The sequence below is a fragment of the Zootoca vivipara genome, chromosome 10 (assembly GCF_963506605.1).
Source record: "Zootoca vivipara chromosome 10, rZooViv1.1, whole genome shotgun sequence".
In the NCBI taxonomy this organism is placed as follows: Eukaryota; Metazoa; Chordata; class Lepidosauria; order Squamata; family Lacertidae; genus Zootoca; species Zootoca vivipara.
This window is the reverse complement of record NC_083285.1, coordinates 1,110,983-1,124,889: the sequence shown is the minus strand read 5'-3', so window position 1 is coordinate 1,124,889 and position 13,907 is coordinate 1,110,983. Positions and strand designations below refer to the sequence as shown.

At 50.0% G+C, this 13,907-nt stretch overlaps 1 protein-coding gene across 2 annotated transcripts in view; it reads right to left on the bottom strand.

The window, feature by feature from the left end:
- Positions 1–13,067, bottom strand: part of FAM107B (family with sequence similarity 107 member B) — a 51,104-nt gene extending 38,037 nt beyond the window's left edge. Inside the window, exon 1 of one of the 2 annotated variants that reach the window (XM_035127506.2) lies at positions 12,940–13,067. The gene's annotated coding sequence lies outside the window, so the exon portion shown is untranslated. Of the gene's footprint in view, positions 1–9,441; positions 12,274–12,939 lie in introns of those variants that run through there. The other variant, XM_035127509.2, reaches the window with a different exon arrangement.
- Positions 13,068–13,907: the final 840 nt, after the last annotated feature.

Sequence of the window (13,907 nt, the reverse complement as noted above, 5' to 3'; positions counted from 1 at the left end):
CCCTTTTTCTGCAAGCACTAGTTTTTAAAAATAATAATCAAGAGAATGAAGACTACATCACAGACACCCCCGATTTTGGTTTGTTACTTCCCAGCAGGGCATACCACAGCTGGGAGTTTGATTTTTAAATGATCCCTACTGTTGTACCTCAGGAGGAGTAAGAAATGCCCTGCTCCTCTCCACTACTTTATTTTTTGCTCCATAAGACGCACTTTTCCCCTCCTAAAAACAACGGGGAAGTGTCTGTGCGTCTTATGGAGCGAAGGCACTGGACGGCAGCGGGATCCCTCGAGTGGAGGGATGCCTCTGCCCCCGGAGCTATGGCTCCCAGCGGCGGGACGAGCAGCCCGAAAACAGGCTGCTCCCCCCTCTGCTACTGCCGCCACCAGAGGGGCAGGGCCAGCGGCATTGATTCAGAATTTTTTTTCTTGTTTTCCTCCTCTAAAAACTAAGTAGATCTTATGGTCAGGTGTGTCTTATGGAGCGGAAAATACGGTATGTCTCTTTAACAATTTCCTTCCACCTTCAACCAACAGGGAACACAAGCACCTTTTGTGTTTTAAGAGGGTTGTGCACATATCTAAACACAAAACCCCCTCCTCTCTGAGCACCCACCTTCCTCCTCCTGTTTTGACAGGAAAACCACCACATTTGTTTCCTGTTTCTCAGAGCCAAGCAGAAGTGGCCCAGCATTTCCTTACCATCTACGCAACTGTTGATCTATGTGTAGTTCTTGAAGGTGGGTCAATTAATGTTATCTTGCTATTGTGGCTTATTTCTTTATTTCCTTTCTAGGCTGGGGAACGCTTCAGCAGCAAGAAAAACAATCTAGTGCAACGGTTTGCACAAAAAGGAAAGCAGAAAAAAATGAGCATTTTCCATGCCAGCAGACTGATAGCAGCAGTTTCCAGGGGACTCAAGGAGGTGCTGCAAAAACAATGCAGTTGACGATGGAACTAGAGGAATGAGTCCCTCCACCCCACCCCACCCCACCAGGACTTAAGAGGTTTCCCACCTCACTTGTAACGCAGTTCACAATCCCACCCCCACTCCTCAGACTGCATCTCAGCCACCTGCTCTCACACAGCCGGACAGCACGTGCAGAAACTGCCTTCTTGAGTATTGGACCCACAACTGGCCTCGTTCACTCCATCCGCCAAAGCCTGTCTTCTCATAAGAAAATCTAAAAATATATTGGATGGATGGCACTGCCTGGTCTATTTGCACTGCCAAACTCATTTAGCAGCCCTCCTATGTGTTTTGAATTGCTCAAGGTTGCAAAGAGGAGATTCTTCACCATTACACACCATCGCACACATTTTGTGTTTTTAACATCAGGTATACTGGGCACGTCAACTGGGAGTTTGGCAGCCAGATGAGTTGATTCTCAATGTCTATCTCTCTGCACTGTAATGGAAATTCTTACATCACAAGTGGGGAACTTCCCATTCACCTCACAACAGCTTTGCATACCAATATACTGTTGGCTGTACGAAGGTGTTCAGGTTTCTCCAGGCCACACCCAACTCAAGAGTATTCTGCTCTCTGAAGGGCTGTGCTGTACAGTGGACGCTCGGGTTCTGTAACCCAAAGTATGACTGTACTTGCAAAGGCCCTGGAAGGCAAGTATCTCCTGAGCACAGGAAAATTGCACCACAGCTTTAGCCTTGCTTTTCCTTTGCCAGCAAACTTCCTCTAAATATCAGCTGAATGTATGTGTTCATTTCAGCCTTGAGACTTCTTTATTACTATTTATTAGCCCTCGCTTCATTGTAAGATCCCGGGGCAAGTTACAATATAATTTTTAAAAACCCACAAGCAATCAAACATATTAATATTACCGATCGGTCATTTAGTGCAATAGTTTTAAGCAGCTGTATTTCTACCATTTTTCAAAAAGGAACAAGAAAGACTGTGAATGAAGACACGGAATTGAGGTGCTAGCTTTTAAAAAACGTATCTGAAAACTATTGCATTAAAAACGACATCAATATTTGAATACCAAACAAGTGCAGGTGGCGCCGTGGTCTAAACCACTGAGCCTCTCGGGCATGCCGATCAGAAGGTCAGCAGTTTGAATCCCCAAAACGGGGCGAGTTCCCGTTGTTCGGTCCCAGCTCCTGCCAACCTAGCAGTTCAAAAGCATGCCAGTGCAAGTAGATAAATCTGGCTTCTGTTGCACCAGAAGCATTTAGTCATGCCGGCCTCATGAACCGGAAAGCTGTCTGCAGACAAACACCGGCTCCCTCGGCTTGAAAGCGAGACGAGTGCCACAACCCCATAGTTGCCTTTGACTGGACTTAACCATCCAGGGGCCCTTTACCTTTAAGCTTTACAAGTCCTTTTGCTTTTCAAGAGCTCTTTGCTCCACTGGGCTTTTTGTGCCGCCTTTAGACTCCAAACTTCTGGGCACAAATGGGATAATTATGGGATAGTAGGAAGCAAGCACAACTCAAACTCTTTAATGTGGGGAAATGTTAACTCATCTCAACTTCTGAACTGGTCCCAATGTTGCCTTGGACCTTTAAAGAAATTCACTGTTTAATTTTGAAAAGGGATAACCTTTTCTGGAGTTACGAAATACCTGCTTGGGAGTGGTGGGAGAGTGTTAAGTACATATATTATCAGCCTACTTTCCTGTTCATTTTCTCCTAAATGAATAATTTGTTGGTTTGTTGATATCATGGGTGATAGAAATTCTGTCCAAATCCTTAGAGGGCAAAGTAAGTCGATATCCTGCAACTTTTCTTCCAAGGTAAAATTTCACCACATTCCAAGGGCTGTATAAGGTAACCCCACAATTTCTCCCTGTTTTGTTTTGTTTTGTTTTGTTTTGTTGGTGGATGGAGGCAGAGAAAAGAAAAAGTGATGACCACTAAACCATCACTTAGTATGACACAGACAAGCTGCAGTGAGCTCCTGTGCTCCCCTCCCCTTCATCTCTCTGCATAGGATCCCAGCAGCTTTGGTTAACCACAGTGAAGGATCTAGACAACATGCTAAACCAGTGAAGGGCAACCTTTTGACCTTGGGGTGTCAAAATTCACCAAAAAACCGAGCATAACTCAGGTGGTGTGTCACTTTGAGGAAAAAAACCCATAATTTCGCGATATTGATAGTTTAAATAACAAAAATGTATAATTATAATATATAACTGTATTTAATAAACCAAAAACTAATTATTTAACTTAACTGCTTAGTGGCTTCTTTGTTCATCTGTCAGTCGGTTTTTTTTGTTGGTCTTGATATTATTTAACGTGTGTGGGGTGCTGTGAACTAGCATATTATTTTACTGGGGAGGCAGAGGGTAACAGAGTACCTGCTGTGGAGAAGGTTCTAGCTACCAGCACTTGACAAAAGGTTATTGGGTCTGCAGGGTTCACTAGAGTAAGACGGATAGAGGCCATATTTCAAGGAGTATCGCTATCTTGGACTCCCCCCCCCAAAAAAAAAAACAACAGTATTGATCAGGAAAGGAATGACTAGATTTTCCCACTGAAATCACAGGCACCAACAGGCTACCATGGCAATGCTATAGCAACCTGACTGTGGTTACCTGGAACAATGATTATGCAGACATGTTTCTAAAAGTGTGCCTAAAACCCGCTGGTTTTGCAAAACTGGTTCTTGAAATTCTTCAGCAGAGAAGAGCCTTATCTGATGTGACAGCGAGCCACCCAGTTTCGCCCTATTGATGTGAAAGAACAGACAAGCCCAAGCCCAAGCCAAGCTCTTTGGGGGGGTCTGGATTGAAGACCTGAGACAACAACAAAATAGGCAAAGACAAAACAACTAAGAGAATAAACCTAACCTACACTCCACTACCTTCTAAAACACACTGAGAAGAATGTGTCGTCATGCTGTTTTCCATCTTATCTGTGCCTACCCAGAAGGAAGTCAAGAGAACATGTGGGATACTCAGTTGTTACTTTACGGAGGAGTGAAGTCAACACTCGAATGCAAGTTTGGTAATAGGAAGCGAGTCCTGGGCTTACGAATTTTATTTATTACATTTCTAGTCCAACTTTCTTCCAAGGGGCTCAAGGCAGTGTCTGTAGGACCTGCACAATGTTATCCTTACGGTCACCTTGCCAGAGAGGGTGAGCTAGGCCCTTTCTCTCAGCCCACAGTTCGAACAGAGAAGCAGTCTCCTCAGGCCTGGTCAGAAACTCTGACCACTATACCAAGCCACAATCATGCTTCTCTCTGTGAGGGAGCCTTCCCAGACCCGCTGAAAGAGGCGGTTATTAAACCGCTTCTTAAAAAAACCATCTTTCGATGCGGCCAATATGGCCAACTATCGCCCAGTCTCAAATCTTCCATTCTTGGGCAAGGTGATTGAGCGAGTGGTTGCTGAACACCTGGAAGAAGCGGACCATTTGGATCCCTTCCAGTCAGGATTCAGGCCTCATCATGGGACTGAAACTGCCTTGGTGGCACTGGTCGATGATCAAAGGTGACAAAGGGACAAAGGTGAGAGCTGTTTCCTAGTCCTGCTGGATTTCTCAGCAGCTTGACACCATCAACCATAACATCCTTCTGGACCGTCTAGAGGGGTTGGGAGCTGGAGACACTGTCATACAGTGGTTCCGCTCCTTCCTCCTGAGCTGTGTTCAGAAAGTGGTGGTGGGGGATGAGTGTTCGGACCCCTGGGCTCTCACAGAACCTCAGGGTTCTGTCCTCTCCCCCATGCTTTTTAACATCTACATGCAGCCGCTGGGAGAGATCATCAGAGGGTTTGGGCTGGGTGTTCATCAGTATGCGGATGATACTCAGCTCTACGTCTCTTTCAAATCAGAACCAGTGAAGGCGGTGAAGGTCCTGTGTGAGTGCCTGGAGGTGGTTGGAGGATGGATGGCGGCTAACAGATTGAGGTTGAATCCTGACAAGACAGAAGTACTGTTTGTGGGGACAGGAGGCGGGCAGGTGTGGAGGACTCCCTGGTCCTGAATGGGGTAACTGTGCCCCTGAAGGACCAGGTGCCCAGCCTGGGAGTCATTTTGGACTCACAGCTGTTCATGGAGGCACAGGTCAATTCTGTGTCCAGGGCAGCTGTTTACCAGCTCCATCTGGTACGCAGGCTGAGACCCTACCTGCCCGCAGACTGTCTCACCAGAGTGGTGCATGCTCTAGTTATCTCTCGCTTGGACTACTGCAATGCGCTCTACATGGGGCTACCTTTGAAGGTGAAATGGAAACTACAACTAATCCAGAATGTGGCAGCTAGACTGGTGACTGGAAGCAGCCTCCGAGACCACATAACACTGATCTTGAAAGACCTACATTGGCTCCCAGTACGTTTCCGAGCACAATTCAAAGTGTTGGTGCTGACCTTTAAAGCCCTAAATTTACCCCTGAACTTTCCTTCTGTCTTCAAAGCCAAAACACAGCTCACGGACCCGTCGTCACCTGGCTTACCTAAGAGCCTCCATCCTCCGCCTCCTGCCACCAAATGTCGCACGGGGGGGGGGGGTCTCAGCACTGGCCTACTTTTCAGGGCTGGCATAAGCACTAGCGAGAAGCACCTGTGGGTCCAAAATCAGGGAGTAGATGACTCCCAAGCTAAGATTGCTTTCTGTGTTTGAAGAAGACACAGAAGAGACAAAAAGAGCTTGTGTTTTTTATGCAGCTAGATTGCTTATTACACAATTTGGAAAAACCCTACAGATGCCATAGACAGTCGGTACAGGAAGCTCTGGAAGTGAGCAGCAGAGAAACTCACCCACCAGATGCACATGATCAAAGGCCAGTGAAACCAGAACCACATTTCCCTGTTTGGAATGTCTTTATCGCTTACACGGTGAAAAACACTAAAAACAAGTTCCACCACCACCACTTAAAAATTATGTTTCAGTTTGGAAATGTTTAATATTGGGAACAACTTATGAAGACTTGGGTTAATGTGCATCGGTTGATATTTGTGGAGCCTGCGTTATAACTGGCCAATCTTGGCTACATTGAGAGGGGACTGGAAGAGGCTTGTCTTTCCAAAAAACCAAAACAAAATGCATTTTGCTGTGGAACTCTTCCCCATTTATAGTTTTGTACTGTAAAGACCTCAATAAAAAGGAATGCAAAGACAGCACTACCTAAACACAGAACTGTTTCATAAAACTAGTCACTGCAAAATAATCTCAATTGCAGCAATCGAAAGCTTTGCCTTTTGCTGAAGGAAAAGTTCAGGGTGTTTGTGGTTGCAATCTGCCTGCAGGGCAGCAAGAGGACAGGCTGTCAAGAGGAGGTGGACCCATCTGAATGAACAGAGGAAGCAAGGGAACAAACGTTCCTTTTTTATTTTTTGAAAGATGGTGATAAGATAAAGATCAATGTAACTTTCTAATGTGCTGAGCTTTTTGTGGTGAACCTCTTTTAACCTACAGTTTGTTTGGTGCCTCCTCTATCACTCCCCAAACACCTGCATTTTCAAGCATTCTGTGAGCTCATGTGGTCGTCGTCCCCATGTGGTCACTCTGTACCAGCAGACGCCCATCTAGACACTCTGCCTTCAATAATGTGATTTTTATTAATTTTCAGCAGGACAAAGGACAGTAAGCAAATATGAGGTCACATGGCTATTATACAGAAAGGGCACTCTATGAATGGATGACTGTGTCATTCCCATCATTTAGACCAAAACTAAGCCTTCTAACTGAAGGAGAGGACTTCAGTGGTGACACTCAGAGACCTATACATCATGCACATCTGCTGGCATAGAATGACAGCAATGCTTATAAAACCAGTGCCTTTAGCCTGAACCAAGGCCTGGTACTCACTGCGGAGGGTGTGCCTGTCTTTGCACGCTACAGCCTGAGGTTGAGGGGGGGGCTCACATTCAAAAGGAAACAGCTGGAACGCTAAATGCTAGCATACAGTGGTGCCTCGCTTAACGAATGCCCTATAAGACGAATTTTTCGCTAGACAAATGGATTTTGTGATCGGAGGTTGCCTCACAAGACACCGAGGTTTTCTATGGCCGCCGCTTCGTCCTGCGAAGCATGGCCATAGAAAAACAAACCTCCGACTGCAAAGTCCAGCGGGCAGCGAAAAATTGCCAGGGCTTTTTGCCGCCTGCCTTCCCCTTGGCTTGGGGAAGGCAGGCGGCAAAACACCCCCACACCACCGCACTTCGGCTCCAGGGTTCAGAGCCGCTTGTCCCTCCCCCCGCCCGACAGATCCGGCATTTGCCTCTGTCGGGCGGGGGGAGGGAGTAGCGGAGCATCGGACCGGTTCTCCGCTTGTCCCTCCCCCCGCCTGACAGATCCGGCATTTGGATCTGTCGGGCGGGGAGAGGGAGTAGCGGAGCATCGGACCGTGCTGGGGGAGGCAGGCAAGAGGCGCGAAAAGCCGGCACGGAACGCAACTTCGGAGACATCCGAAGTTGCGTTCCGTGCCGGGGAGGCAGGCAAGAGGCGGAAGCTTCGTCAGAAGCTTCGTCGGATCCGGCTCTGTCGGGCGGGGTGGGGGAAAGGCGAAGGAACGATCCTGCGCCTTTCCCCCACCACCACTTCTCGCCGTGAAAAGCCGGCATGGGGCTTGGCAGCAGTGGGGGAAAGGCGCAGGATCGTTCCTTCGCCTTTCCCCCACCCCGCCCGACAGAGCCGGATCCGACGAAGCTTCTGAAGCTTTGTCCGATCCGGCTCTGTTGTTGGCAGCAGCGGCGCTTGCTCTCTTGGCTCGGGGAAGCGCCTGCCTTCCTTCCCCGAGCCAAGAGAGCAAGCGCCGCCACTGCCACCAGTTCCCGCGGAGCCCGTAGGAACGCATTAATTGACTTTTAATGCATTCCTATGGGAAACGGTGCCTCGCTAGAAGAAATTTTCGTAGGACGAATTGAGTCCGTGGAAGGGAGTCTGAAGTGGTGCAGCCCAGGTGAAGGCTTCTTGCACTAAGGAGAACTGCACCAAGGAGGATTTATTGGTGGAAGAGTTAAAGGCAGGAAGAAAGCAGAAGCAACAAGCTGGCAGGGGCAGGGGGAGGGGGAGGGGCAGCATTCATGACGGGGGGGGGGGGCAATGCTGTTCAGAAACACAATTGGTCAGTTAGTTAAGTATTTTATTTTTGTTTGTGTACTTGGTTGGGAGGAGCAGCTGCCCCCCCCCCCGTCAAGGGGGGAGTTTGCTTTGAGGAAACTCTTTATGTGTCTCAGCAGCCACATAAAGGGTGAAAGGTAGGTAGACTCCTTTTTCACTGCAGGAGTGTCTCCAAGTGCCACTTGTAACTCACACACCCGGAATTTAATTTGTATTTGTGTGTGTGTGTAATTTGTATACTGCCCTTCATCCGAAGATCTCCGGACAGCATAAAAATACAAGATAAAACACAAAATGCATAATAAAAACAAGGACAAAAGCAAAACAAAGCAATGCCCCATCATGGCAGCCACTTTGTTCTACAAGGAAGGGGGAAAGGCATGCAGCGGGGGACACCATAAATTTGCTGCCTGCCCATTGTGACTCCAGCCATCAAGAATCAAACATGCTCCTATGGCCATAGTCCCATCCCAAGCAGAGTATGTCTTGTCCAAAACTATGCTTTTTCAGAACAACTTCCAAGCAAACCTCATTTTGAGATCAACCTCTGCTGATTTGTAGTCAATGTCCAAGGAGAGCTGAAGGCCAGGATTGAGGAGACCCTGACACAAATTTCCCCCTCAGCCATGAAGCTCAGAGGGATGTGTCTGGCCCCTTCCCTCTTAACTTAAATCTAACTCACAGAATTTTTGCAGGTGTAAAATGCAATGATGCAAGGACTACAAGGAGTCTGCTGGATCAGGCCAAGGGCTCATCTAGTCCAGCACCCTGTTCTCACAGTGGCCGACCAGATGCCTGGGGGTAACCTGCAAGCAGGATCCGAAGGCAAGATCCTGCCTCTGCCGTGGTTTCCAGCATCTGGGATTCAGAAGCATCACCGGCTGACTGTGGAGGAAGAGCAGAGCCATCCTGCTCTGCAAGATTTCTTGCAAGCCATTCTTGAGTTCATTGTTTAAAGGCAGGGTGCAAATTTAGCCTGCAACGGACCGCAAGCCTACTTTCTTTGCCCTGCTGCTGCTTCACTAAGAAACTTGATTTCCTTTCAAAGGTCCTTTCCTGCCTTTGTTGACCATCCTCTCTTTTGCTGCGGCTGCGCAAGGTACACTGAACCCAGCTCTGTAAGACAATCCTGCTCTCTGACTCCTCTGCCAAGCGCTGGACACCTTATATGCATGATACTAAAAATAAAAACAGAAGAAACACACCTTCGACTAAGTCAGCCCAACTATTCCAAGGGAAGGTTAGACAGTGTGCATATAGAGCAAAAACTATGTACTGACAAACATTTAATAGTCACTTCAGACAATTTTAGGCTGTCACGCCAACGGCTTGCCACAAAATGCTCACTTCTCAGCATGGCCAAAAGTATTCGGAACAGCAACAAACAGGTTGCTTTTTGCTCTTTTGAACTTACCAGGGCAACAGGTGTTGCTGCAGGCAAAGCCCTCTTAGAGTTAGTGACTCCTGAAGCAGCAAAAAATATTCAAGATGAACCCATGTTAACCAGCTCCAGCACTTGTCAGTTAGGAAGGAAGGAAGAGGCACAGTTAAAAGTTACAAGAAGTCAGAGGGGGTGGGAGATCAGGAAGAGTCAATGGACCAATCCAGTGACTACACCTCACAATTTTAACCTCTGTGCAACACCCCAACTGAAAGAGTGACACAGGAGTTTCCCCTACCAGTTGCTTCCAACTTTGCTCCACATCTGCTGCAAATCCTTGTGGCCCAGCAGCTGCTTCTACCTTTGCATTCTTTAAATGCCCTCAGGGAAAGGAGGCCTGGCAACAGCCCCTGGGGGGGGGTTTGTAAGTGCCACCAAAGTACTCAAATACTTTAGATCAGGCACGTCCAACAGGTAGAGCAGGGGTCAGCAAGCTTTTTCAGCAGCGGGCCGGACCACTGTCCCTCAGACCTCGTGGGGGGCCGGACTATATTTTGGAAAAAAATATGAACGAATTCCTATGCCCCACAAATAACCCAGAGATGCATTTTAAATAAATGCACACATTCTACTCATGTAAAAACACCAGGCAGGCGCCACAAATAACCCAGAGATGCATTTTAAATAAAAGGACACATTCTACTCATGTGAAAACATGCTGATTCCCGGACCATCCGCGGGCCAGATTGAGAAGGCGATTGGGCCGCATCCGGCCCCCGGGCCTTAGTTTGGAGACCCCTGAGGTAGATTGTGATCTACCAGTAGATCACTGGATGTCTGTGATAGATCACTGCTAGATCACTGGCACCCCTAAAAAAGCTCACCCAAAATTTTCCTCCTCCCTAAAAAAGCTGAACTATGACCTGAAGCCCTAAACAAAAATGGGCCTCCCTCCCTCCTAAAAGCTCAACAAGTTTGACCTAAACCCCCCAAAACAGGGCTTCCCTTCCTTAAAAAAAACTCAACAGCTTTGACCTGAACCCCCCAAAAGGGGGTAGATCACTCCCAGTTGTAAACTCTGTGAGTAGATCAGAGTCTCTTGGGAGTTGGCCACCCCTGCTTTAGATAAACCCACAATAGCAATAGTGGACTTCCCAGGCTCAGCAAGTGAAGCAGCTAACATCACTTCTTGGAGAACAGAGACAGACCCAGACAGAAATGATCCTTATTGTTTTGGTTTTTACAGAGAAGGGTTGCAGGGACTTCCAAAGAGAAACAAATGGTATGTAAGATACTTGCAAGAATGTACATGATTACTCATGCTTTTAAGACCACATTTTCTGGTTTTGAGAAGTGAGACAACTAGGTATGGGGAGGCGTGACAGATTTATAAAATTACATATTAGTGTTTTGGAGAGAAAAACTCCCCCGCCCCCTATTCTCAGTTGTAGAACTCCTGCTCCCCTCAATAAAGTTTACTGGAAGCAGGTTCAGAAATTGCAAAAGAAGAGTTTCTTCTTCACAAAACTAATTTATGGGAAACACTGCAAGGGAGACTAGTGCAGAAAAGTTTTTTAAAGCAGATTCGAGGAACCTGGGGGGCAGGTCTAGGAAGGGAAAAGCAGCCACCTTGGCTCAGTGGTGCCTCTAAGTTCAGGGGCATCTGAATACAGTACCAGATAGGAGAGATCACCACCAGGTCTTGCTTGCAAGTGCCCAGACAACACACCTGGCTGCTGGAGACGGAATGAGGGAGTGGATGAACAGACCCCCAGCCAGGGAATTCCTGATACTCTAGAATCATAGAATCATAGAGTTGGAAGAGACCACAAGGGCCATCCAGTCCAACCCCCTGCCAAGCAGGAAACACCATCAAAGCATTCTTGACATATGCCTGTCAAGCCTCTGCTTAAAGACCTCCAAAGGAGGAGACTCCACCACACTCCTTGGTAGCAAATTCCACTGTCGAACAGCAGCATTGACAAGACTTGGCTCCAAACCTTGTGAAGCAACACTTGCAAGTCACTGGATTGCATTGAAAGGCTTAATGCCCTTCTTCTGGCATAGGAGACCATACAGAATGATAGAACTGTAGAGCAGGCAGGGACCCTGAGGCTCATCTAGCACAACCCCCTGCAATGCAGGAATTTGCAGCTGTCCCGTCTACAACCTTGGTGCTATCAGGCCCCTGCTCTTCCCAACGGAGCTAAGTTGGCCTTCCAATATCAAATATCCTTCCAATGGGCTCCAACTCCCATCCCCCCTGACAATGATCTATGATGTCTGGGGAAGATGGAAGTTGGAGTTCAACGTCATCTGGGAAGCAAGGCAACAGAATGCGGTTGTCTGCCATTACAGTTCAGTTTGGTGTGTGTACAGTATAGTTTATGCGAATGTTTCTCTCTCACGCATACAGTCGCTCTAAATCCCTTACCCAGAGGTAGCATTCCCTGCAATGTTGTTTAAAGCCCATATGCAGAACATCTGCAGCTACTTTAGATTGACGGCAGGACACGGGAGGCTGGAATTAAACACTTCTTAGTCCACGTTCCCACACCAACTGGCAAGGTCCAAAATAAGTATTAAAAGGAAAAAGCACACACACGCACATCGCGATTCGTATCGGGCTTAACCCCAAACCGCTGCTATGTGCGCTAAAACGAAAAATGAGGAAGGCCATGCCTGTGGAGCCAAATAATCCCTGTCGCCTTCCTGCACAATTCCTGGGGAAGGGGCCGCACTCTGCCCCGCTCGCGGGCCGCCTTTGCCAAGAAGCGTTGCCCATTTAAGGGCCTAGGCCCCTCCCGACCCCCGACCCATTCACAAAGGCACCAGGCGCGTCCGAGACCCGCGAGCCGGGAGGGAGCCCCGCCGGGAAGCGCCTCGCGAGGGGCGCGCCGAAAGTGGCCGGGCGGGAAAGGGCCAAGAGGACCAGGGAAGCAGCAGCCGGAGGCGGGTTTCGCCCAGGAGCCCTTTAAAGCCGGCAGGAAAGAGGCGCCACTCAAGGGGGGTGGGGAGAGAGAGAGAGAAAGAAAGAAAGAATGAGAAAGCTCCGCGGAGGGAGGTTGGGCAAAGCAGTAGGCACGGGACTTTAAAGCGACCTCCGCTCTCCAAGCACGCCCCCCCCCCGCGATCCCTCTCCGTGGTTTTTGCGCCCCGAAGCGCAGTGCAGTCTCCGCGCGGCTCCTCTGAGCCTCCCTCCCTCCACGGACAAAGCCGCGGACAGATACCCCGAGGACAAAGGCGAGGCGGGCGCGAGGAAGAGGTACCCCGGGGCGGAGCGGGAACCCCTCGGCCGCGCATCGCGAGCGACCCCGGTAAGCGCAGCGTCTGCGCTGGGGGGCAGCGGGCGGGGAAGGAGAGCAGCTCCTCGGCCGCCCTCGGCCTCCCTTGCTTCGGGGAAACCTCTGCGTCCCGCGCGCGCCCTCCGACCGCATGTGCCCCGCGCGCCCCTGCCGCGAACGCGCGCCCCTTCTGTTCCAGCCCGCGCGCCTTTGTGCGCCAAGGAAGCGCCCGGAGCGAAGCCCTCACCTCGGCGCGGAGCTGCTCTCGGGGCGTCCCTCTCCTCCGGCCGTAGCCCCGTCGGGGCGCCAAGGCGTGTCTCGGCTCCTTCCCGCGCTCGTCCGTCCCTCACTCACTCGGTGCTCGCTCGGCGCCCGGGCTCGCCTTGCAGGCGCCGCGGGGCGGATCCTGCCGGCGCGCGGGCTGCTGAGTCACGGGCCGCGGCTCCGCCCCGCTTCGAGGGGCGCTGCCGCCGCCGCCGCTTTGTGTCTCGCCCCCTCCGCCGCCGCCGCCGCCTTTGTTGTTTCGGGCGCGTGAGCAGCGCGGCGGCGTCTCGGGCGGACCGTCGGGGGCAGGAAGGCGCACCGAATCGGGCTGCTTTCCGCGCCCGCCCACCCGCGGAACGGCGCGCGAGTTCTGCGCGAGTCTCCCTGCCAATGAGCTTCCGCGGAGCGCGGTGGCCGAAAAGGAGCCCAGCGGCGCCCACTGCCGCCTTCGGGGCAGCCCGGTCCCACTCAGCTCGGAGCTCAGTCCCCACGACGGAAGAGCGAGGCCCGCTCCCTTCTGTCCGCCGTCGGTGGGAGCTGCGCGCCAGAGGGAGCCGCGAGCCGCGCGGAGCCCCGGCCGTCCTCGGTGCGCCTCCCTGGCGAGAGGCAGGCACGGAGCCTGAGAAGGGGGCTGAGATTGGAGAAGAAGCCTCCCCTAGCAAAGTGGAAAGTCAAAAGGATTATTTTCCCTCCCCAATTAAGCTTTGAAAAGAAACCTTTCCCCCCAAAATGCAAACGTTATTCATTAATAAAGCCTCTAACCTAGTTTTCCTTCAACAAATGCCTTGGGTGGTTTTGCAGGAATACATAAGCGCAATTACAAATAAAGATTAGGTTACAGGTAGGTAGCCGTGTTGGTCTGGATCGAAGTAAAATAAAAAAATTCCTTCAGTAGCACCTTAAAGACCAACTAAGTTTTTATTTTGGTATGAGCTTTCGTGTGGTATCTGA